Source organism: Podarcis liolepis, assembly GCF_965112155.1.
Source record: "Podarcis liolepis genome assembly, chromosome: 13".
Taxonomy (NCBI): Eukaryota; Metazoa; Chordata; class Lepidosauria; order Squamata; family Lacertidae; genus Podarcis; species Podarcis liolepis.
Genome location: NC_139573.1, coordinates 29,745,359 through 29,769,660, shown reverse-complemented (window position 1 = coordinate 29,769,660; position 24,302 = coordinate 29,745,359). Strand labels below are relative to the sequence as shown.

At 47.5% G+C, this 24,302-nt stretch overlaps 1 protein-coding gene across 2 annotated transcripts in view; it reads right to left on the bottom strand.

Annotated features, from left to right (window-relative positions):
- Positions 1–20,345, bottom strand: part of THRA (thyroid hormone receptor alpha) — a 118,584-nt gene extending 98,239 nt beyond the window's left edge. The window contains exon 1 of one of the 2 annotated variants that reach the window (XM_083470095.1): positions 19,899–20,345. The gene's annotated coding sequence lies outside the window, so the exon portion shown is untranslated. The remainder of the gene's footprint in view (positions 1–19,898) is intronic. The other variant, XM_083470096.1, reaches the window with a different exon arrangement.
- Between the last annotated feature and the right edge of the window lie 3,957 nt (positions 20,346–24,302).

Genomic DNA, 24,302 nt, shown 5'->3' with positions numbered 1-24,302 from the left:
TGTGCAGGGGCAGTGTACAGTGGTACCTCGGGTTAAGTACTTAATTCGTTCCAGAGGTCCATACTTAACCTGAAACTGTTCTTAACCTGAAGCACCACTTCAGCTAATGGGGCCTCCTGCTGCTGCCATGCTGCTGGAGCACAATTTGTGTTCTCATCCTGAAGCAAAGTTCTTAACCTGAAGCAATATTTCTGGGTTAACGGAGTCTGTAACCTGAAGCGTATGTAACCTGAAGCGTATGTAACCCGAGGTACCACTGTATCTCTAAATGCCACACGATCCTAAAGGGAGGAAAAAACTGGAGAAGATATGCAGCAGCTTCACGCCCTACTTGTAACAAGAAACACACAGGTGGACTAGCCACTTCTGAAACTAGATAAACGTGGCTCAAATCAAGCCCTAGGCAAAGCTTAATTTCTTCCTGGCCCGCTGCTGCTGCGAGAAGCAGCTCATGGCTTTGGTTTAGCTGTTGCCGTATAGTTTCCTACAGTTCCTACAATGTAGGGTCGCTCTGGACACTGTGGTAAATTTCAACAGAGCGCACACAAACACCAGCACTGTCCAGGAAGGCTTGTCAGGGCCCACTAACAGGAGAGGGGGGTCACCAGAGAGCCCTCTGCTCAGGGTGCCCTCAAAGTGGCCCAGGCTAGAGAGCTTCCAGCCTGGAACTGGAGCATCTTATGCAGCCAGGGACTAGAGAGGATGCCGTTCTGGAGAGTGGGAAAGGTGTCCTTTTTCTTCTTCGACTTCTGAAACAGACCTGCATAGCAAGGGTGGGGTACCTTTTTCAGCTCAGGGGCCAAACGCAGCCCCAGCGGAGGACTTTGGGCTTTCAAAAATTTCAGAGGCGCCTTGTGAGATGCCAAAATTCAGCGCCCCCTGCCCCACCTTCCATTCTAAGTCATTGTTGCAATGCCTCCTGCAGTACCCTCTGGGCTCAGCACCCAGTGTGGGCAATTCTAATTTTAAATTTTTTTTAAAAAGGCTGCCAAAATCTCCCCGATGTTTTTTGTACTCATAGGCAGGGAGACTAGAATCTGGGAGCAGGGCTCTTCCTTACTAAACAATTTGGTAGAATAGCATACGTACATTTCTCCTGAAATCTACAAAATGGAAAATGTATTTATTTATTTAAAAGGGAAAGCTGGAAACGTTAAGGAAAGAGCCTGGAATGCCACTGAATAGACCAGGCCCCATTCCCATTGCCATGTAGCCTGTTTAGTGTTTTTGTTCTAAAAATGCACCCATCGTCGCAATATGGCGGTGTTAGAGCATGAGGGAATCCAACGGGTAACAGAGCAGTGGGGCTGGAAACAGGCCTTGTTGGGTTCCTCGTCCCTGTTGTGGGAGAGAAATGGGGGCTTCGGTTTCCCCACCCTGCAGGGATGTTGCAAAGTCCTTCTCAACAGGAAGCACCGGCGGTCGATGCAGCTAGATAGGAAACTTCCGCCCAACGACTTGGGGGGCCTCCGGGCCTTCTGAGAAGCACCGTGACAGATGCACACGGTCAGCGTGTGTGGTGCGAAAGGGCCCCTTGGCATTACACAATGGCAAAGGAGGCCTTCTTCCTCTTATCTCTTGTCCACAACCTCATCTCCACTCCTTGTCAGGCGGGTGAAGGGGGTTTGTAACGGGTTCTGGAGGGGCACATTTATCACTCTATCCTCCTGCCCCCAACCGCAGTTTGAAGCGGAACAGGCAACGGGGGTGGTGAAAAGGTTTGCCACTTCACCGTCTTGCTCTTTGAGAAAGCTAGGCCCAAGCCTAGGCAACCAGCTTCCCACCTTATAAGCCCCTCTTAATGCAAAACCCAGACCCGCCCCACCACCACCACATACGGACTATAATTAACATTATTAGTGATAAAAAGCAATATATGAATGTCACGCGAGTGTTTCAAAGCACTTCACACGCATTATCTCAGCAATCCTCAACGCTCCTTAAGAAAGGCAGCATTATACACATATATGCAAATAGTGGAATGAGGCTGAGAGACCAGGGCTTAATTAAGGCCACCAACCTAGTAACTAAGTGGTTAAGATGGGATTTGAACAGGAAAGCCTGTCTTGCAGCTCAGACCCCTTTTTGCATGTGCTAATTTAGCACTTTTTTTTTAGTGCTCATTTACCTTCCAAGTAATAATCCAGTTTTAGAAGGGGAAAACTGAGGCGTGATTTGTCAAGGGTTACCCAGAAGCCTTCACAGCTTTAATATGGATCTCTCAGTCCCAGTCTCTAGTCTTGGACTGGGGAACCCATGACTTTCCCAGATGTTGCTGGGCTCTTAAAAAACACCACCATCCCTGACCATTGGCTATGCTGGCTGGAGTTGAAAGGGGTTAAAGAGTCTGACAACATCTGGAAGCCACCAGGTTTGGCGAGGCTGTGATGTAACTTTTGCTTTGAAATGGTGACTGCTTGCGGCCCAGCAAGAAACCACAACTATCATGTTTTGGTGGTTTTGTGTTGTTGTTTTTTAAGAAGAAGTAGAGGGGAGGAGAAATCAGGTCTGATAAGAGAACGATAGCAAAAGCTAAACACAATATATGTGATTAAAATATCAAAAGTAAGCTGCTATATGTTGCTCACTCTATAAACACCACTGAAAAGGATGCAGGCCAAATCTGTTACATCTCCTCAACTTGTTCCTAAGCTTTCACTGCTGTCCATATTCGGGAGGAGTCACGTTTTAAACATGTGAAGTCCTGTTAGATCATTGATCCATCTAGGAGAATAAAGTTGATTCTGACTGGCAGCAGCTTTCCAGAGTCCTTAGGCACAATTCCGCGCCCCCCCCCCGGGTTACTTGGACCTTTCAGCTAGCAGGCATGGCCAAACTTGGCCCTCCAGCTGTTTTGGGACTACAATTCTCATCATCCCTGACCACTGGTCCTGTTAGCTAGGGATGGTGGGAGTTGTAGTCCCAAAACAGCTAGAGGGCCAAGTTTGGCCATGCCTGACTAGAGGTTCTGAGAATCGCTCTTCTACTGTGGAGCTGTCTATTAAAACCAGCGGCTTGCTTTGATCTTGCTGGGCCACCTTTTGTGACTTAAGGATCCACTCGTAGCCGTACAAGGGTGTAAACTCAGTTCTCCCCAGTCCAAGAGGCTGTGAGGCATGGGGTGAGAGGATGGGGCCTTTGGCCTTGCCATAGCCTCAATGGGGATCAAGAGGCCCTTCTCTTTGCAATGGGGGAGGAAAGCCCCAATTCCGGTTAGGACCCCAATTCCAACTAGAACAGCAGAAGGGGCAAAGGGATAACCACCACCACCCCTTTCCCCCCATGCCACAGTCCTGATCTGCCTCATCTCCCTGCAAATTATTTTAAAAAAAAATCGCACAAGAGCTAACAACAAGAGTAACGTAACATCTAATTTTGGCCTGACTACCTCAACCATTACACTATCTGTCCTGTTTTTAAACACCTTCTCAGTGTTTTTTTATTTTTTAAAGACCCAATTTTTCAAAGGAGGGGGAACCTAGTTTCAGCTTCTCATTAGCCATTATTTTTACGGTTGCTTCAGGTTTGGGCGATTTTACTGTAACGCCACAGCATGTCGGCTTGAGCACCCAGAAAAGGCGACCGGTAAAATCCATTAAATATCGCCACGTTGCTTAAGTAACAAAATAGAGAAAATGTAGGAAAGGAGATTTCCAGGGCCTTCCGGGGAAGTCTGGCCCCTCCTCATTTCAGATATTCAGCACTGCCATCTCATTCCCAAACCTGCTGCCCATAAAGGAATACAACTATCAACCCCCCTTGTGTCACAGAGAGAAGGTCATTCAGCTCACAGTGATTTCTCAGCGACACAGCTAGCTACTGTTTCCTGATACACACACACACACACACACACACACACACACACACAGGCTTCCAAAGAGGAGGAGAGTGGGGAGGGGAAGACATCTAAGAAAAAGGGTCAGCTCTTCTCCTCCCACCCACCCATTCACTCCCTCCCCCTTTCTCTACCACCCCGGCAGGCAGCTACGAAAGAAGGATTCAGTTTTCATTTGGCACAGAGGCAGTGGCAGCCCATCGCTTAATGCTTTCCGACAACTGGCAAGGGAAATTCAAATGGGGGGGGGGAGAGGAGGAGAGGGAATTAGATCCTACATCAGAGAGAGAGAGAGAGAGAGAGAAATATATGGAGGCAAGGATCCCATAGGCAACACTCTTATTAATTAGACCCTTTGGGGGATATCAGAACCATGTTGAAATCTATTAAAATATATATACTAACTGAATTCCAGGAGCCACTACTTAGGTCTCAGATTTTGTCAGCAGGGAATCCCCCGTGACTCTGCAATTAGGATTATCAGTGAAGGTGGGGGAACAGATAACTGCAGGCGCCTTTAACAGCCGCTTGATCTGCATAATTCAGCAAGTGAACCTTTTCATGTCATTGAGATAATGCCCTTCTTGCCCACTGAGGGCCACCGACATCACAGCAGGGGTTGGTAAAGGAGTCTGGAGTCCTCTCTGCAAAAGCTGAGGTTCAGAAGGGCCTCTACCACTAGCCAGGGCGAAAAAAAGAGAGGCTAGGAAGGCTGAAAGCGCCAATAAGGCACCAAGAGATCTCATCTGCCCTCAGATCAGAGCTGTACCATACCTCTTTATTGGATGAAGTGAAACAGTGCAGGAAGTTCTACAAGCCATTCCAGAATCTGTGGACCACCACAGCAGTGGAACTAACTCTGGGTTTGGCTCAGATCTTGACCCAAGCTCATACACCTGTGACAAGGTTGGGCTGAGCAGATTGGGGCCTACAGAATAAACAATAAGGTGGAGCCTTGAAGAGGGACCACCAGCCTCCAGCACCACGCCATCTGCACCACCTCATCCAGGTCCCTCAGCAACTGTGGGTCAAGGGTGTCATCTAAGCTGCAGTACAGTGGTACCTTGGTTCTTGAACTTAATCCGTTCCGGAAGTCTGTTTCACTCACAAAATGTTTGAAAACCAAGGCGCGGCTTCTGATTGGTGCAGGCGCCCCGGAAACAATAGCCGACAACCGTATTGGACGTTTGGCTTCTGAAAAAGGTTAAAAAACCAGAACACTTACTTCCGGGTTTTCAGTGTTTGAGAACCAAGGTGTTTGAGAACCAAGGTACCATTGTACCTTGTACCATTGTACTCAGCGTTGCCATATGATTCCATGAGCCAATGGAGACACACCTGGCCTTATAAATTATTTCCGTCCAGGCTGGTTACTCAGTCTAAGTGACTCCTTGTAGTGAGAAGTACAGTAGTGAAGACTCTTACCTCCGGCCCACAGCTGAAAAAGATTGCTGCCCCCTGCCCCTGCCTTAGACTTATAGAACGGTAGAATTTGAAGGGACCCCCGTGGTCCAACCCCCTGCAACGCAGGAATCTCAACTAAAGCATCCATGACGGATAACCATCCAAGCTCTGCTTAAAAACCTCCAAGCAAGGAGAGACCTCCCCAAGGAGACCTTTCCACTGTCAAACAGCTCCTACCATCAGAAAGTTCTCCCTGATGTTTAGTAGGAATCTCCTTTCTTGGTTCATAATAATAGTAATCAGGGCTATTTTCCTAGAAAAAGAGGTGCAGGAACTCATCTTGAACACCTCCCTCGTACTCTTAGAATGGCAATGGTGCCCACCCGAGAGGTGCCAGAGTTCTGGCAAGTTCCAGCTGAAAAAGTCCTGATAGCAGTAGTAGTAGTAATTTATTATATGCTGCCCATCTTGCTAAAAACCAGCAGAGAGGGAACAGCTGGCTGGGCCAGGGAGGTGATCAATGCCTCTTTACGAGATGGGGTGGTCCCTGCCTGTTTGAAAAAGGCAATGGTAAAACCACTCCTTAAGAAACCTTCCCTGGATTTGGAAAACCTAACTAACCACAGGCCTGTTGCTAATCTCCCTTTCCTGAGCAAGGTTCTGGAGTGAGTGGTCGTAGACCAGATCCAGGCACTTTTGGAAGAAACTGGTTTTTTGGATCCATTTCGATCAGGGTTTAGGCCCAGTTTTTGCCCAGAAACTGCTTGGGTTGCCCTGTATGATAACCTGTGTTGAGAGAGAGAGAAGGGAAACATGTCCCTGTTAATTCTCTCGATACCATCGACCATGGTATCCTTTTGGAGTGGCTGTCCAAACTAGGGGTGGGTGGCACTGCTTTGTGGTGGTTCCAGCCCTACTTGGATGGCTGTTCCCAGAGGGTGTTGCTTGGGGAATGCTTTTCAGCCCTGTGGAACCTTCAATGTGGGGTTCCACAGGGCTCAATCCTATCTCCTGTGTTGTTGAACATCTACATGAAACTGCTGGGTGGGGTTATCTGGAGGTTTGGAGTACATTGTCAGCAGTATGCTGATGAAACTCAGCTCTATTTATCCTTTATATCTGCAGGTAAGGCAGTGGAATTGCTGGGCCAGTGTCTTGCCTCAGTAATGGACTGGATGAGAACCAACAAACTGAAACTCAATCCAGATAGGACCAAGGCACTGTTAGTGGGTAGATTGCTAGACTGGATGGATGGGAGATTGGCTGATCTTGATGGGGTTACACTTCCTCTGAAGGAGCAGGTTCGTAGTTTGGGGGTACTCTTGGATCCTTTGCTCAGGTGGTCTCAGTGGCCCGGAGTGCCTTCCATCAGCTTCAGCTGGTGGCCCAGCTACGCCCCTATCTGGACAGGGATAGCCTAACTACTGTTGTCCATGCTCTGGTAACCTCAAGGTTAGATTACTGCAGTGTGTTATACGTAGGCAGCCTTTGAAGATGGTTCAGAAACTTCAGCTAATGCAGAATTCAGCGGCCAGGTTGCTCACTGGAGCAAGATGGTTTGAGCATATTACACCAATCCTGGTCCGACTGCACTGGCTACCAATTAGTTTGCAGGCCCAATTCAAGGTGCTGGTTTTGACCTAGAAAGCCTTAAACGGCTCAGGACCGCAATACCTCACCGACTGCCTCTTTCTATATGAACCTACCCAGACCCTGAGATCATCTTCTGAGGCCCTTGTTCATGTGCCTCCTCCTCGAGAGGTCTGGCGGGTGGCAACACAAGAACGAGGCCTTCTCTGAAGTGGCTCCCCATCTGTGGAATGCTCTCCCCAGGGAAGTTTGCCTGGCGCCTTCATTATACACCTTTAGGCACCAAGCAAAAACGTTCCTTTTTAACCAGGCTATTGGTTGATATGATTGATATTCTATGCCTTTTTAAAATGTGGGGTTTTTTTTGGGGGGGGGGGTTATTGGTTTTTGTTTTTTATTTTGATTATGTATTTTGTGGTTTTATATTTCGATTTTATTCAGTGAGCCACCCTGAGACCTCCAGGTATAGGGCGGTATATAAATTCAATTAATAATAATAATTGGACTGGGTTTCCCTAGCCAATCTGAGCGGCTCCCAACAACAACAACAAAGAGTAAAAGTACAACATAACATCACACACTAAAAACTTCCCTCCAGATGTCTTTTAAAAATCACATAGTTGTTTATCTGTTTGACATCTGCTCGGAGGATGTTCCACAGGGTGGGTGCGAATACCGAGAAGGCCCTCTGCCTGGTTCCCTGTAACCTCACCTCTCGCAGTGAGGGAACCACCAGAAACCATCGGAGCTGGATCTCAGTGTCCAGGCTGGATGATGGGGGTGGAGAAGCTCCTTCAGATCCTACCCTCCAGAGCAGGAAAAAACAAGCATACTCCATCTTTCATGTGAGACCAATCAGTCCATCTAGTTCAGTACTGTCTATCTAGAGTTTCAGACAGGAGACATTCTAAGTCCGAACTTTAGATGTCAGGGATTGAACGTGGGGCGTTCTGCTTTACTGCTGAGCTGTGGCCTTTTCCTGTCACGAAGCTTGATCCCAGTCCTGACATGAAAGCACAGAAGAGTAGATATGCAAGACCGTCAGAAGACAGAGGACTGCAGAGAAACCCCTCCAACTCTCACTAACAGATGAGCATATGGAAACAAAGCTACGCCATCCTTCAAATGCAGCTTTAATTCTAGCCGCTGGATCCAACTGCCAACACAGCCTGCCTAGTTAGCAGAGTAAGGAGGGGGAATAGGTCACAGAGGAATGAGAAAGTCAGAAGCTGATTGGACAGCTGCGAGAACAGCAAAGGATTTAAAGATTGTACTGACTGAGACTCCTGATACCTAGCATTTCCTAGGGAGGCTAGATTTGCTGCCGAGAGGTGGAAACTGCAGGCAGGCTTTCTGTTTTTTTTCCCCAAGGGGACTAGAAGCGTGACTTTTGAAAGATAAACACAGGAACGTGTTTCAGTACAGGGCTACCTGTGTATGTAGCCTATTGCATAATACCACAGGCAAAACAAAAGACACACAGGCAGGTCCCTGCCATGAGGAGCCTACAATATAAGTTTGCCACATTCATGACAAGCCAGTAGATTTTCTGTCAGCAGCTGTACATTCTACTTTCATGACACAATCGCAGACAAGCTCCTCCTGTCTTCACCCTTAATCTGTCTCTTACAGGCTGATCCAACCTCCCTTTCCCACTTAGGGGTTATTCCACTTAGGGAATTGAGAGCAGAAAAGCAGAGGGAGGGGGGCACTTAATCCTTTCCCCACCGGCTGTTTTCCCACTCAAAATCACCTTCAGTTGTGCAGGGTGGAGCAGGGAGAGCAGATAGGGAGCACCGCCTCTGCTTCCTCATTGCTCAAAACTGCAGCCTCTCAAAGCTGTTTTTCTTTTCTTTCTTAAAAGCCGTATATTATTATTATTATTACTACTACTACTATTATTATTACTATTATTATAACATGCTTTTTTATAACCTGCCTTTCCCCCCTGACAGGGACCCTTGGTGGCTTACGGATAAAATAAGAACAGTTAAAAGCATAAGGAGGGGGGGAAATATCGTGAAAAAACAATTGAACTTTAATAGAAATATATAGGTGAGAACTATTAAAAACATACAAATAAAAACAGCATGGCACCAGCCCTTTCATTAAAAACAGTCAGTTCTCAAAAGCCTGTTGGAATATGGCGCCCTTCAATAAATGTGTTTGCATGCAACCTGTCTTTATTGCTAATTTATTAATTAAATTTATATACTGCCCTTCATCCAAAGATCTCAGGGCAGTTCATAAGTTAAAATACAGGATAAAAGCCCAAAATAAATAGTTTCAATAAAAACAAAACAAAACAACCGCTCTCCCACAAACACATTGAAAAGGCTGTGGGATATTAATCAGCCAAAGAACTGGTTGAAGAGGAATTTTTTTCGCCTGGCACCTAAATATATATATAATGAAGGTACCAGTCAATCCTCCCTGGGGAGAGCATTCCACAAATGGGAGCTGCTGCAGAAAAGGCCTGTTCTCCTGTTGCCACTTTCCTGACCTCTCCTGGATGAGGCACGCGAAGAAGGGCCTCAGATGATGATCACAGAGACCAGGTCAGTTTATATGGGGAGAGGTGGTCCTTGAGGTATTGCAGTCCTGAGCCGTTTAAGGCTTTATAGGTCAAAACAACAACAACAGCACTTTGAATTGGGCCTGGAAACCGGTTGACAGCCAGTGCAGTTGGGCCTGGATCCATGTAATATGCTCAAACCGCCAAGTCGCTCTGCTCTGTTATACTGGCTCCCTGAATCACCTCACAGCCCCAAGTTTTAGTCTTAATTTAAAAATGCCCAGACATCTGTGTTTTTATTGTACCAAGCGGAACAATAAATATTTCAAAAAGCCTTAGCCTTGTTGTATCCAATACTAGCCCTACTCAGAGTAGACCCGCTGAAGTTCATTAACATGACTAACTTAGGTTCATTAATTCTGACGGGTCTACTCATCGAGTACAACTTAAGTTGGATACAACTCATTTGAACCCTGCAGCATATTTCTTGGTGCACAGGAGCCAGGCATTCGCAATTTTTTGCTTCCCCGCCCAATAGATGTGGAAAGCCAAACTGGGTTTAACAGGTTAATAAGCTTTGGAAAAGGATCTGGGAGCCCACATTCTGGTGTTTTTCTAAATGCCCACAAGGTTAGAACAAGAATGGCTTAGAGCCCAGTTATTGGGAGTTACAAACCTGTAGCATTGCAGTTTGGGAAAAGATTAAAGGCCGCCTTGTATTATTTACTTGTTTGTTTGTTTAAGAGATTTGTAGGCAGCCTACCAGGGCTATGCCCTTGTGAAGTAACATGCCACTTCTGCACAGTTCCTCCCTTGCGCTCATTCTCTGGTGGAGATATAAATAGGAAGTGCAACTCTGCCCCAGGCTGAATTCGCATGGAAATGTGGTTCTTGTGAACTGGGGTCTCTATACAGTCGTACCTTGGTTGTCAAACGCCCTGGAACTCAGACGTTTTGGCTCCCAAACGCCGCAAACCCGGAAGTCATTGTTCAGGTTGGCAAACATTATTTGGGAACCCAAACATCCGACGGGGCTTCCACTGCTTCTGACTGACTGCAGGTTTCTGCAGCCAATCAGAAGTCACGATTTGGTTTTCAAACGTTTTAGAAGTCGAACAGAATTCCGGAACGGATTCTGTCCTACTTCCAAGGTACGACTATATGGGGAGATGCACCGGAGGCATGCTGCGATTAACACGGATTGTGGCGGCACCTTTTTTGATACCTGACGTTGCGGCAGCTGCATATACAGCCTCCACAAGAAAGCACAGAGAGCTGGTGTTCAGGCAGAGATCGCTGACAAGTGTGAACCATTTTTACTGTCCATCAAATCCATATAACTGAACAGAGAACTGGATTCATATCTGAAAAGCCTTGTATAAAAGTCTAGGGCCTTGTTTAGCAATGCCTTCATAGTGCTGTAGCCCAGGACAGCTCACTGTCTCCCAGCCCCTTCTCTGTAAAATGGGAATAAAAGAGTGCTAGGAATCTACTGTGGGGCAGCTATCCTTTGTCCACTCACTTTTTACAGGGCATGATATCATATCAGTTTGCTTTCCCCAACCCTGTAAGGTTCTTCTGTCTTATTTGCAACTTCAAAAAATCTGTCCTTCCCCCGCCGCCACCCTAAAAAAAAAAAAAAGGGTGCAATAGTAGTGCAGTCCCAGCTTGGTGCTGCTCTTTCAACTGTGGCGTTGACCAGTGCAGCAACCTATCCAGCGGATGCATCTATTGACACACCTTTAGAATCTGGCACAACTTCACTGGCGCACACTTCGTTTACCCGCCAGTGCCAGTTCGGTTTCCCCCTCTCAAAATCAATCTTTTAATTTGCACCTTTTCTATATATATTTAAAATTATTAAAATATATTCAGAATAGCACCTACTCTGACAAGCATTTTAGCACGAATCTGAACACTGATTTTAACTGAGTTTGTATGTGTGTGTTTCCTTTTGCATCAGCACTATTATAGCACTATTTCGTTTTTCTTATATATTTATCACTTTTCTTCCATCACAGACCTCAAGGGTTCCTAGGCAGCAACTTCTGCTTTAAGAAACTGTGCAGAAACATTGAAATTTCAAAGGTGTCTTAGCACAGTCTCTTCCCGCCTTCCCCCCCAAGTTATTTAAAAAGTGTTTGAAAAAAATCAAAACGAGGTGCTCAGGTGAATTGTCCTGCGTGGGGACCCATAAGGCTTTATCGTACCAACTAGAGTCTAGGCTAGAGACCAGCACAAATGCAAAATATTAGGATGGGAAAGAGAGAGAAACCATGCAACATGCTATACCCCTTCCCCAGCACGCATTTAGCATAGAAAGTCAACTATGGCTCCTTTTGCAGCTTACAATAAATGTGCCTGGATAGAAACCCCAAGATGAGGGAAGTGTAAATAGAAACAATAAATAAATGTTCAGGTTTCGTTGGCCTTGAAGTCCCCTTCTCCATTAGCCACCTCTTGACGGTCCCGCCTCATTCATTAAAAGACAAAGATAACAAAACAATGTTCTGTTCTAAATGTAATCTTCAACAAAGCATTGCAGTGTGGAGTGCTCCTCTTCAGGGTCACAACCACTCTTTCAGGATATAGTACTCCCATTGCACATCTCAGGATACAGTACTCCATTTCATTCTACTGCACATCTCTCCGCCACAGATCAAGGCTTCCACTCCTCACCATCAGCAAACGGACTGTATCCCACAGCCACGGAGCATGCTCAGTTCACATTGGGATGTTTAGAGTTCCTTCTCCTTATGGGCTGTTTCTAAGAATTTTGTTTTAATCCTTCAGCTGGACTCCAGTAACATCTGAAGGACCACAGTTCCCCATCCCTGATATACAGGATAATGCACCTCTGAGCATGCACAGACTAATTTCCCCTCTTTATTGAGCAAATTCCATCGCATTTGGAATTAAGGAAGCAGTCTTACTTCTAAGGCAGCCGGCAGGCTCCCAATGCAGGTCCAAGCCTGGTCACCTCTGTTTCCGACAATTAAGTACTGCCCCTTTATCCTTTTGACAGCATTCTGATAACTGCATCTGAATATTTTCCAAACTCCTAGCAGTATCCCCATACTAACACTGAAGCATATGTTAGCTTTCCATACCTTACCATCTTCATTTCATTTTAAACATGGCGCCATTACTGGAAAGATGAGAAGTGTTTGTTGTTGCTGTTCTAAAAAATTGCCACCACCACTGCATCTGCTCATTAATCCACAAGGCTGAAATCCCCATGTGTAAAAAAGAGCAGAGGCACTACAGAAGAGGCATTTGTGGCAGTGGCCTGGGAGGAACCTCCAGGCAGATTCAAACAAGTCAACCGAACTACCAAGGACAGAAAGAAGGCAATTGTCCCCTCTCTAAATTCCAGGTAACCTGACTTGGACGAAGCCGTATCTTCAAGGCCAAAGGCTGGGCATTAACAGAAATGCCGATGCAAGGGGAGATGTTCAGTGTGCAGTTTTCCTCTTTTCAATATGCAATTCAATAATAAAACTCAACAAAAATAAAATTCCAATGCAACAACCACTCACCTATCAAATCTCCCACCTGTCCAGGTTTCCCAGTACATTTAGAAACAGCTACAACACCAGTGCCCAGGTCAAAGCCCCTCCAGACCAATTTGTATGTCTGCAAAACTATCCCTGGCTGTAGTCTAAAAATGGAGAAACAGACAGGAGCCTGAGAGAACTCCCATAGCTGATGGGAGGCAAAGTCCTCAAAGATGAATGAATGATCATTATTATTAATTAATTAATTAAATTTGCGGGTGGCGCTGTGGTCTAAACCACCGAGCCTCTTGGGCTTGCCAATCAGAAGCTTGACGGTTCGGATTCCTGCGATGGAGTGAGCTCCCATTGCTCTGTCCCTGCTGCTGCCAACCTAGCAGTTTGAAAGCATACCAGTGCAAGTAGATAAACAGGTACTGCTGCAGCGGAAAGGTAAATGGTGTTTCCGTGCGTTCTGGCTTCCGTCACGGTGTTCCGTTGTGCCAGAAGCGGTTTAGTCATGCTGGCCACATGACCCGGAAAGCTGTCTGTGGACAAACACCGGCTCCCTTGGCCTGAAAGCGAAATGAGTGCCGCAACCCCATAGTAGCCTTTGACTGCACTTAACCGTCCAGGGGTCCTTTACCTTTTTACCTTTTTAGCTGCTTTGTCTTGCCCAAGGCATCCAATAGCAATTTGGAACCAAACAAGCAGACAACAAAACCCCATGGGATTACATTAAAACCAAGAGGAAAGATAAATGATGGAATGTGGGTAACAGTGACAATATTCAGCCAAAATTTTCCTACACACCGCACCCCGGCTCCTTTTCCACTTTTTTCCAGGCTATGCCATTTTTGCCCCTTTCCTAGGGAGATGTTTGAGGGAATCTTTAAGGCCTCAATCAGAGGAGGCCTCTGTAGTGGCCTCAGAAACAGCATTTCTGCCCAGTGGAGCTGGGCCTGTTTTCTCCCCATCTTCCCCGCCCCACCCCTTTGAATCAACCATTTATATCAAAACTGTCAGGGGAAGAGACTCTCCACGTGGGTTTCAGCTGACATACCCTCCGCCCACCGCCACCCTCACACAGCAACTCCACCTGCTCCTGCCAGGCGTGGTGAACTCTGCTCCACTTCCACATCTCCCTTCGGGAAGCAAGAGAAATTCGGAATTCGGAAAGAGAAAAAGCAGCGGCCTGGCCAAGGGGCGGCAGACCTGCAGTGCCTCAGAAGACCCAGCCGGGGTGGCCTATACTGTACTGTAACTTGACGGCAAACTGCCTGAAGACGTGCTAGGCCACAGCAACAGGGGAGGGGCGAGTCTGCTTGGCTCGCGCCTGATCAACAAGTTCTCCCCAGACCAGCTTCTCGGGTGGCTTCCTTCCAGCAGGGTTTGCCCTTCCCTGACGCCTTGCATGGACCAAGAGCTGCTTTTCACCAAAGGGGTGGCTTATGGGCGTGCAGCATTCAGCTGCTGCTACCTGCCAGAAGCAGAGGAAAAGCGGCGGTGCAAATATGGGCCAAAAGGAGAAATTGCAGCATCTAACCAGGGAGTTCCAATTTCCCACGCAAAACTTTCAGCAGAGAGGGCATTAATAAGCTGTTGTCACGTTATCGGAGGATCTCGCTTCTGTCACAAACTGCTCGCTAGATTGTCCTAAGCATGCCACTGTGTCTCAGCCTAATACCACCACTGGTCTTCTTGACAAGTTTGTTGTAAGGATTACCGAGATAAATACGCACGGCGCACTTACAATTTAGACAGAGCATTACATCTTTCAGTGTATTATTATAACAACGCACTCCACCACCAACACCAGTGGCAGTGAGAAAGAAACAAACCCTCAGATCTCGCTGCTGTAGCACAAAACCTCTAGGTTTGAATACCAACATTCGCCTGGAACATAGTAAGGGAAAGAATGCCTATGGGCATGTGAGGAGTGTTTCCCTCATTACTGAATGGCCACAACTTCTGGGATTAAATAGATGCTTCCCACCTAGGTCTGAGCTCCAGCACCTCTTATTTTATAACCTTCTTGGCATCAACCTCCCCTACCAAACACAGCCGCTACACACCGTGGTTACGAAAATACACAACTCACAGTTTCTGCACTCTGGGGTTTTCTGAATTCCCTTGGAAATGTCAGCTTTTTAGTCCGCGGCTCGGAAAAGCAATGTGCATATGGACTTTTATTTTTTTTTAAGGCACAGCTTTTCCAGCTCCCAATAACATGTTTCTAGGCACAACAAAACACTGTTGGAAATTGTTTTATTAGTGGGCATTTAACTTTGTTGAAAGTTTGCAAAGAGCAGCTATTTCTCTGGCAGTGTTCTGCCCATTCCTGGGACCCAAGATCTCCAATCTTTGAGCAGAGTCTGCCATGCCTGGGTTTCCTGCTAAGAGACCATGTGTCCTTGGTTTCTGGCACCAGAGGATAGTGCCACTAATGCTGGCTGAGCACTTCCAAGGCCTCCTCCACTGCAGCAGTGAAACTCAGACAGCCATACTGTGTAAAAGGTCAGCCTATGCTGCTGTTGCTACACAAGAACCAGTGTGGTGCAATGGAAAGACTACTGTGTCAAATGCACCAGGGACAGATGCAACACCCTTACCCGACCATGAAGCTCACCAAATGGCTCCAAGCAAGGTATTATCTATTGGCCAAGCCTCCTCATAGGTATATCCCCCACAACTGCTTGGGTGGTCATGCAAGCTGAGTGCTAAGTGTATGTATAATTGCACACTTGTGAGCAAATGTATATAGGTACTGTATTCCTACAAGGCACGTGCAAATATTATACTTCCTGCATATATAGCAAGCAAGAAGCTTGGGCACACACCGAAACCGAGTGCATACGCACCCTTGCGCAGCAAACCCGTATAAATGTGCAGACCAGACACCAGTGCACACCTCTAAAAGGAAGCTACACATAAGCACCCCCAATATACGCAAGTGTTGGGTTTGGGGGGTGGTGCATGCAATCACGTTAAAGTAAAGAAATGTTTACAATGAAAAATAATCCAGTAATCTGTGACGGTAAACAGACTGGCCTGGGACGTCTCTGAGCAAGAAGGGAAATGAACGGTGGAAGATTAACCCTAGAAGCAAATGCTCGAGTGGGTAAGCAAACCCAGCATATCACCCTGCAGTCTGCTCTGTTCTCTGCAATGGCAGCAGCAACTTGTCAATACGGAATGGAGAATCAGCAATGGTCCCAGGGGAAGGGTATCCCTCAGAGTCATCGCAACCAAAGGTCAAACCAGCATTGTAGCATTCACCAGCCGGAAGCCACGGCACACAGCATTGGCTAACGGTGCTGCCACCAAGTCCGAGGTGTACCACGCGAGTGTGGGCACCCGTCTGCTAATAATTATTTACATAGCTAATAATGTTTACAGGTAGGGAAACCTGTTTGGTTGTTGTCGGGAAGCTTCCAGCAAAAGCACAATCACCCACATATCGTACAGGCAGTTCAGACTTGCAACCAGAATGCTGCCCTTGAGCTGCCCACTGCAGATTATTCCCCACAGTGGCACCTCTGGGCTCCTACGAAACATTGCCTGGGCACAGCCATAGCAGAGCAGAGCACCCATTCGCCCTATCAGATATATTCTCTCTCTCTCTCTCTCTCTCTCTCACACACACACACACACACACAGCCCCACCTTCAGGACAAGCGCCCCTTACTTACATTCCAGCACCAACCAAAAATGTTCCATCTACAAATGCAAGTCACCAGAGACAGGAACCTGTTATTTGATGCAAAGGACAGCATATCTGAGCACACACAAAGTGTATTTCCTACCACTGTAGAGTAATCACAGTTTGCTTCTTCCACACCTCTGGAACTGGGACGGAAGGGCTTCCAAAGCTGGACAGCACAGCACCTCTCTCTCTCTCCAGAAACTGAAAGGATACTTGGAAAAGCAGTGTCCTCTCTCTCCTTTCCTTAGCCAACAGCAGGGACAATACATTCTGATGCTTTTGCCAAGCCCCAGTTGCCTGGGAATAAGGGAATTTACAGGTCCTCCGTGTGTGTGTGTGTGTGTGTGTGTGTGTGTGTGTGTGGAGGGGGGCATGTGTAACACACACACACACACACACACACACACACTTCAAATCCAGCAGGGGTGTTTTTACATGTGTTACCAAAAGACCCTTACAACTTCCTTTCGAGTCTTTTAAATGCACAAATGGTGCCATTGTGATATACAAAGGCAAAGAGGGACATTTCAAAATTTAAAATATTTACTGTAACGTTTTATAAGGGTAGGGAATGCGGGGAGGGGGGAGACACGGGACAGACAACGACAGGGAAGGACTTTCAGTGTACCGACGGAGGAAAACGCCCCAAGTCTGCCCTAAGCTCTTTGCGATGTTGACAAAACTCTGCTCTCGCAGGAAAATAAAGGATTTATGGGTTGGATTCGCAGCTTTGACCTCTGACTTTGGACAAGTCACATTGCCTGGCCTGCGCTCACCCCTCCATTGCTTACAGGCCGCATAAGCTCCTTTAGGATGGGCAAGGCTGAAGTTGCTCTCCAGGTCACGACCTTTGCCCTTTTACCCACTACCAACATGCAACCAACACTTGTAACTTCCTTCAAAGCCTACTAGCTATAGAATTTCTTTCTTTAAAGAAAGAAAAGGCACAGTTGCGCCTCCCCACCCCCCACAGTAAAAGGTGACTTTGATACCACCCTCCCCGCTCCCCATACACAGAGCAAAAGTCATCTCGCTCACCGAAGGGAGGTAATGTGACAATTAATATTGCATGGTGATATGGCCGGGCAAGGCAGCTAAAGGCGGACATAGGGAGATCCCTACATGGGGGTCAGAGTGGGAGCCAAAGGCTAGTGAAAGAAGAGAGAGGGACACGGGTCCAGAGGGAGTGGAGGGGGTCGCACATGCACACATCCAGACAGAGAGCGCTGGACACACGCAGAAAGAAACAAGGTCCGACCTGAGAGGCAAACTGAATTCTCCACCTAACCAAGCCACCTTTCCCCTCCAGCACACCTGCCCCCTCCTCTCCCCCCCCAACCCCCCCCTGCGCCCCACATTTTCAGGGGAAAGGGGCTGAAAGGTGCCTGGCTTGACCCTGTCACCTCTTGTTGACCCACAGTAAGGGACAGCCCTCTAGGGACAGCCTCGTGTCAAAGGGCAGGCCACTCTTCCCCCCCCCCCTTCCTTTGCGTCCTGCACCCCACCTTAACAGGCACCAGCAAGCAAAATGTGTGGAAGTAGGGAGCTTTTGCTGCAACTAAATATATATACATATACAAACAGCAAGTCCAAGTCTGACGAGAAGAGGGAGGGGCAGAGCACAGCAGCACCTCCTTGCACAGCAGCAGTGGCAGCGGCAGCGTTTGCAGTTCCCCCCTCGGGCCAGATGCGTGCAAAAACTTGCATGCTGTCTGGGCTGCCATGGACATAAAAACAGGGGCACACTTCCAGGCCACAGCAGCATATCGGAGCTATCCTGCACCCGGCACACACTGCCACCAGTGCTGTCTCCATTTTCACATTTAAATAAAATATGTCACAGGGAGCTGGGGGCGAGAAGCTTTTGCAGACACACATCTCAAGGCTTTTGATTTTTAAGAACCAGGATGCATTAGCAGCAAGGATTAAACCCACCCCCCCCTAGTCATGTCCCATCATGGACAGCTGTCACCACGACCACAGAGCTGAGGATCAGCGTCGACCCTCAGGACCCCCCTTCCTTCAAGGACAGGCTCCCTGCTGCATGGGTCCCTTTCAACCCAAAGTAACCCCCTTCCTCCCCCCTCTCTCTGATCAAGCCAAGAGGGGGAACTCATCACTCACCCCTCCGACCCTTCCCCTCCCATATTTTTTGGGGGGAGGGGGGCAAGAAGGACTGCAACATGCAAAGTTAAATCCAGCTCAACCAGAAAATGGGCCCTGCTGCCAATGTGAAACAAACATTACGCAGTCCCCCCTACAGCCCCCCCAGACTTGTGATCGGCCAGCCACATGCCAAACGTCCTTATTTTTTAAGAAAATATTTACCCATATTTGCCCCCCTTTAAACACCAATAGAAAATAAAACGCCATCCCCTCTCCAAACTCATCCACCCCAAAGTGAATGTCAAAACTACTTTCCTAGCTGTGGCCTTTGCAAACCATTTTTTTTAAAAAAGAGTTAAATAAAACAAGTAAAATGAAATAAGAAAAACATAAACCCACTCGGGATTAGAATCCGAGGCACCAATAGTGTCAAGTACTGGATTCACACAAGAAAAAAAAGAGATATATATCAATCCAACCCAAAAGCTGCTTTATCTCCTAGTTAAGTTGCAGAACACATAATCTTGATTACTGGGGTACATTATAGAGAATTTCGCTTTTGCGGGGAATCACTCCAATTCCAACCTCTTATTTCTGCATGGGAAAAATTACTGCAAACCCCAAGTTGGCACAAAGCTCTTGATGAGGGTAGTAAACAAACCAGCAAAAAAATGTTAAAGGAAGTGTGTGTGTATGTGTCCCTTTTTCTTCCCTCTCTCCTTAAAAGCTCTCTCCTCTCCATTGCTGGGGGAAAGACAGTATATATATGTGTGTCTGTATGTGCGTGCCACACATGCACACACATAAATGGCACGCATATATATATATATATAGTGCCAAACCCGATGGGGGAGGAGAGAAGATGCGGGGTGGAGAAGAGTAAGTGATGAGATTAAACGAGAAGGGGGGGTGGAAGAGAGACGAGAAAACATTGCGCTCCACAAGATTCCAGAGACCAAAAAAAATCCCTATATGGAAAGTGGGGGGGGGGCTGTTCCACCTTTTTCCCACCACCCCTGCCCGATCTCCTTTAGATTTGCAACGTTGGCAGTGACAGGAACAGCTGCGATGGGACGGGGAGCGCAGGGTGGAGACAGCTGGGAGAGGGTGGGGGGCCGGGAACGGAAGACATATTGGGGTTCAGGAACGCGAAGGAAGGAAGGAAGGAAACCACCACCACCCCTCCCCAAAGAGGATCCTCGGAAACGCGCCATCCCCTTCGCCTCCTCTCGGCCCCCTGTAACCTACCTCGGGTTGCTGCTGCTGCTGCTGCTGCTGCTGCTGCTGCCGCCGCCGCTTCTCCTCGTCTTCTTCTTCGTCTTCTTCTTCTCTCTCTCCCCCCGCCCCCCTTCTTTGCAAGCAGGAAGCTGGCGTCGTGCCCCCCTCCCCTTCCCCTCGCCTTGCTTGCAAGCTGGAGTTTCCCCGCGCGCTTCTTTCGGTGCAGCCCCCGGGGAGGGGATCGGCTCGGGTGCTCGGCGCGCCTGCGAGAAGACGGGCCGGGAGCGGCGAAGGCGGCGGCAGGGACGGCGGCGGCGGCGGAGAGGCGTTTGTAAGATCCTGGCTTGGGCAGCGGCGGCGCTCGCCTGGTGCGTTTGTGTCACTCGAGCTGGGGAAATGGACTCGAGAGCCGAAGGGAAGGAGGCCGGCCTGGCTCCTCCTCCTCTCCTCCTCCTCCCCACAGCCGCCGCCTTGGCTAACGCCTGCACCCTGCAGGCCGAGGGCGAGTGCGCCAGGGCGCGCGGCGGCGGCGGACCCTGCGCGGCGGATCTTGCGCGGCCCGAGGTGGGTTCTTGGAGAGAGAAAGCGCCCAACTCCTCCCGGCGCCAAGTTCTCGCCGGCCCGCGTCCCCCGACAGCGTTGCCCCGCGCTGCTCGGAAAGACACTCCGGCCCGCGCCAAGCCGCCGGCTTCTCGCAGCATCTCTGCTCGAGCTTTTTCCATAGGATTGTAAAGCCGGGTCCTGCGTGGGCTTGATGAGAAAGTGATTCCCTCTTGAGTTCCGCGGGGCAGAACTCCAAAGTGAATGCTCGGAGAGTTGCTGCCGGGGTTATAAATAAATAAACAAAGGTGCCAAGGTGTTGAAGCTTTCAGTGTTTTCCCTCGAAAGTTTTACGGTCTGGGCAACAGACTGGAACCCAACCGATGAAGCGTTCCCATCAATCATTGCTCGGGCTGCACGCTGATTTTGGCATACCTGTTGGAGGGTGGGGAAAGTTGGTACTCCCGTTCTTGGGAAAGAGCCCCAGGGTGTGGTCTGAAAGGCACATTTTGGTTTTTTGGGTCATCTTGCTGAAGCTAAACCACGTGGCTGTCCTCTATGCTGCCTTGAATGTCATGGAAGAAATTCAGGATAGACACAATAAATAAGGAAAGACTGGGACCTTATTATTATTATTATTATTATTATTATTATTATTATTATTATTATTATTATTTCATGCCACTCCACAACTAACAGCTATCCTACTCTTTAACTGAGAAACCATGTCTCTGGTAGGGTGGGAGATAGGGAGGTCCAAGACCAGTGACGGGGAGTGGAGCCAACTTGTTTTGTCCCTATCATCCTCCCTGCTGAGTTCAGTGGACCCATCCAGGTCCAAGGCCCTGCCCATTCCTTCGCTTAATGCAGAATGTCAACCCCCTTGGTACCTCCTTCAGTTCTCTCTCATCCATGTGGCTACATTGGTTGCAAAGGGAGTCTTTGGATTTAAGAAGGAGAAAGTGTGGCTTCACAATCCACGTTAAGCGAAGTATGGAGGTTACCTAAGGGTGTTGACAGCTAGGGCCACCCAATTGTAAGTAATAATGTATGGGAGGTGGTGGCTGGTTAAGAGTCTACTGAGGTTGGTGAGAATGGCCCTGCCCCATTCACCTAAAACAGTGATGGCCAAACTTGGCCCTCCAGCTGTTTGGGGGCTACAACTCGCATCATCCATAGCTAACAGGACCAGCAGTCAGGGATGATGGGAATTGTAGTCCCAAAACAGCTGGAGGGCCAAGTTTGGCCATCACTGACCTAAAAGGACCACTCTCCGCTGGAGCACACATGCAAGTTTTAATCCCTTGCATCGCCCATCAAAATCAAATTGCAGGTAACGGGAAGACATTTCTCTTTGCCTGAGAGCCACTGCCAGTCAAGAGTGGAGTAGACAAGACATTACGGGGCTAGAGGAGCAAACAGTCTGATCAGTCAGATATGTTCACACGCAGCAAGGTCATCCCCCCTGCCCCCCCGTACCCACACTGTGTTTCAAGCTACATTTGCACCACATTGCTCACTTCAGAAAGTAAGCAAGGATGTTTTCACCCAAGGCACATGACTGCCCCTGCAGCATCCCCTTCCCCTGGAAGGGAAGCTGTCAGTCTGCGCATGTGCACTCTCACCTGTTAATGCACAGCAGCGATCTCAAATGTTCACATTACCACTTGTTCCACATCCAGCTTTCAAACTGGATTGAAGCTGGTTTGAGAAAGGAAAGTCAAAGCAACAGCAGTATTTGTCCAGAAACTACAGGATCAATATGGATTGTGGCTAACATCATGGTGAAAGAGATGAAAGATTTACTTTTCCCCGTTTTATTTGTTTTGTAGCATGATAAAAATGTTTGTTTTTTAAAAAAAAAACAGCAGTGAGAACGCCCTGGCTGCAGAGTAAGCAGCAATGTAAACATATGCCCAGTTAGTAGAAGGCAGCTCTATAGATTTCCTCTTCCATCAAAGTTTAGCACCGATGCTAGTTATTCAGTGGGGAAGTCAAGGAAACACAGTTTGGTTGCTTTTAGTCTTTTTTCATTTGTTCTAAGATTGAACCATAGCATTCATAATGGGTTCTGGGACAGAATAAAGCCCTTTTAGACACCATTATTCTGGAAGCAGAATTCAAGAGGATTAAGAAGGTGGATGGATTTATTATTACAGGTAGGTAGCCATGTTGGTCTGCCGTAGTCGAAACAAAATAAAAACAATCCTTCCAGTAGCACTTTAGAGACCAACTAAGTTTGTTATTGGTATGAGCTTTCGTACCAATAACAAACTTAGTTGGTCTCTTAAGGTGCTACAGGAAGGGATTTTTATTATTATTACTATTATTATTATTATTATTATTATTATTGCCCATGTCATTCATTCTGTTGCCTACCAGGAAGCAACCCTCACTGAGATCAATGGGAGTTATGCCAAAGTGGCAGGCTTCGGGGAATCTGACCCCCCTCCCTCACGACTGCCAGCCAGAAATGGGAAACCAAAAAGTTCTTACCATGGCATTTTATTTAATATTCACAGAGAGAGACGGATGCTGCTGCCTCTCCGATAATGGCATTGCTCCAAGTAAAGTCCCACCCCCTCCATCTCTCCTATTCTACGTCATCCCTGTGCTGGTTGATCTGTGCTTTCTGCCTCTGAGCTTTCTGTTCTACTACTCTCAATGCATGCCAGGCCCTGGGAGGGGGGTCAGGAATGCTTTCTAGAGACGCTGAGTCTGTCAGCTGTCTTTCCCCTGCTGCTGCTGCTGCTTCCTGCTGCTCTCCCAATATTTCCCAGCTTCTCCCCTCTGAACTATGACCTTCTGCAAACCACTGTTCTAAATCTATACTGTCCTCCTCTGGAAGGTTCAGGGCGAGGGGGGGCAGTCCCCACCATTCCTCCTCAGTCCAGTCCCTGACACCAAGTAAATGCATGGCTGAAAAAAGTCCAACCCTCCTCAATGTAGGGATTTCAACTAGATCATACATGACAAATGGCCATCCAACTTTTGTTTAAAAACTTTCAAGGAAAGAGAGTCCACCACCTTTGATGGTATAGTCTCTTCCACTGTCAAACAGCTCCTATTGTCAGAAAGTTCTTCCTGATGTTTAGTCGGAATCTCCTTTCTTGTAACTTGAAGCCATTGGTTTGGGTCCTACCCTCCACAGTAGAAGACAACTAGCTTGCTCCATCTTCCATGTGACAGCCCTTTAGATATTTGAAGGTGGCTATCATATCTCCTCTCAGTCTTCTTTTTACCATGCTAAGCATACCCAATTCCCGCAACTATTCCTCATAGGACTTGGTTCCCATACACTTGATCATCTTGGTCACCCTCTTCTGCACACCTTCCAGCTTGTCAATATCCATCTTAAATTGTGGTGCCCAGAATTGGACACAATACTCCAAGTGCAGTCTGACCAAGATAGAATAGAGCAATACGATTACTTCCCTCGATCGGAACGCTATGCTTCTGTTGATGCAACCTAGAAGAGCATTAGCATAATAATTGAAGCATGGGGATATCCCAAATTCATTAGTGGAAACAATGCATTTTTTTAATGCATCGTTATTGGCTGTGTTGCATAATTGGAACATTATGGGTTTCTGACTGTGGGCCGCTTCTGATGTCCTTTGTATTGTGGATCCTTTATTATTTGTGCTCACAGTGATATTGAGGCAGTTCTGTGTCATCCCTTTCAATACCGTTTGTGCTTGCAAAGGTTTCAGGGCGGCCAAAATGCTCCGTTTCCCATCAGGGCATGTCCAGTGCCATAACTTCCTGTTGAAATCCTGCAACTTTTTATACCCCATATGTTCAAGGCTAGGGTATGTTGGTCCCACTTATTTGTTTGTTTGTTTGTTTCATTAAAAAATATACACCAATTGACTGTTTTTTTAAAAAACCTCA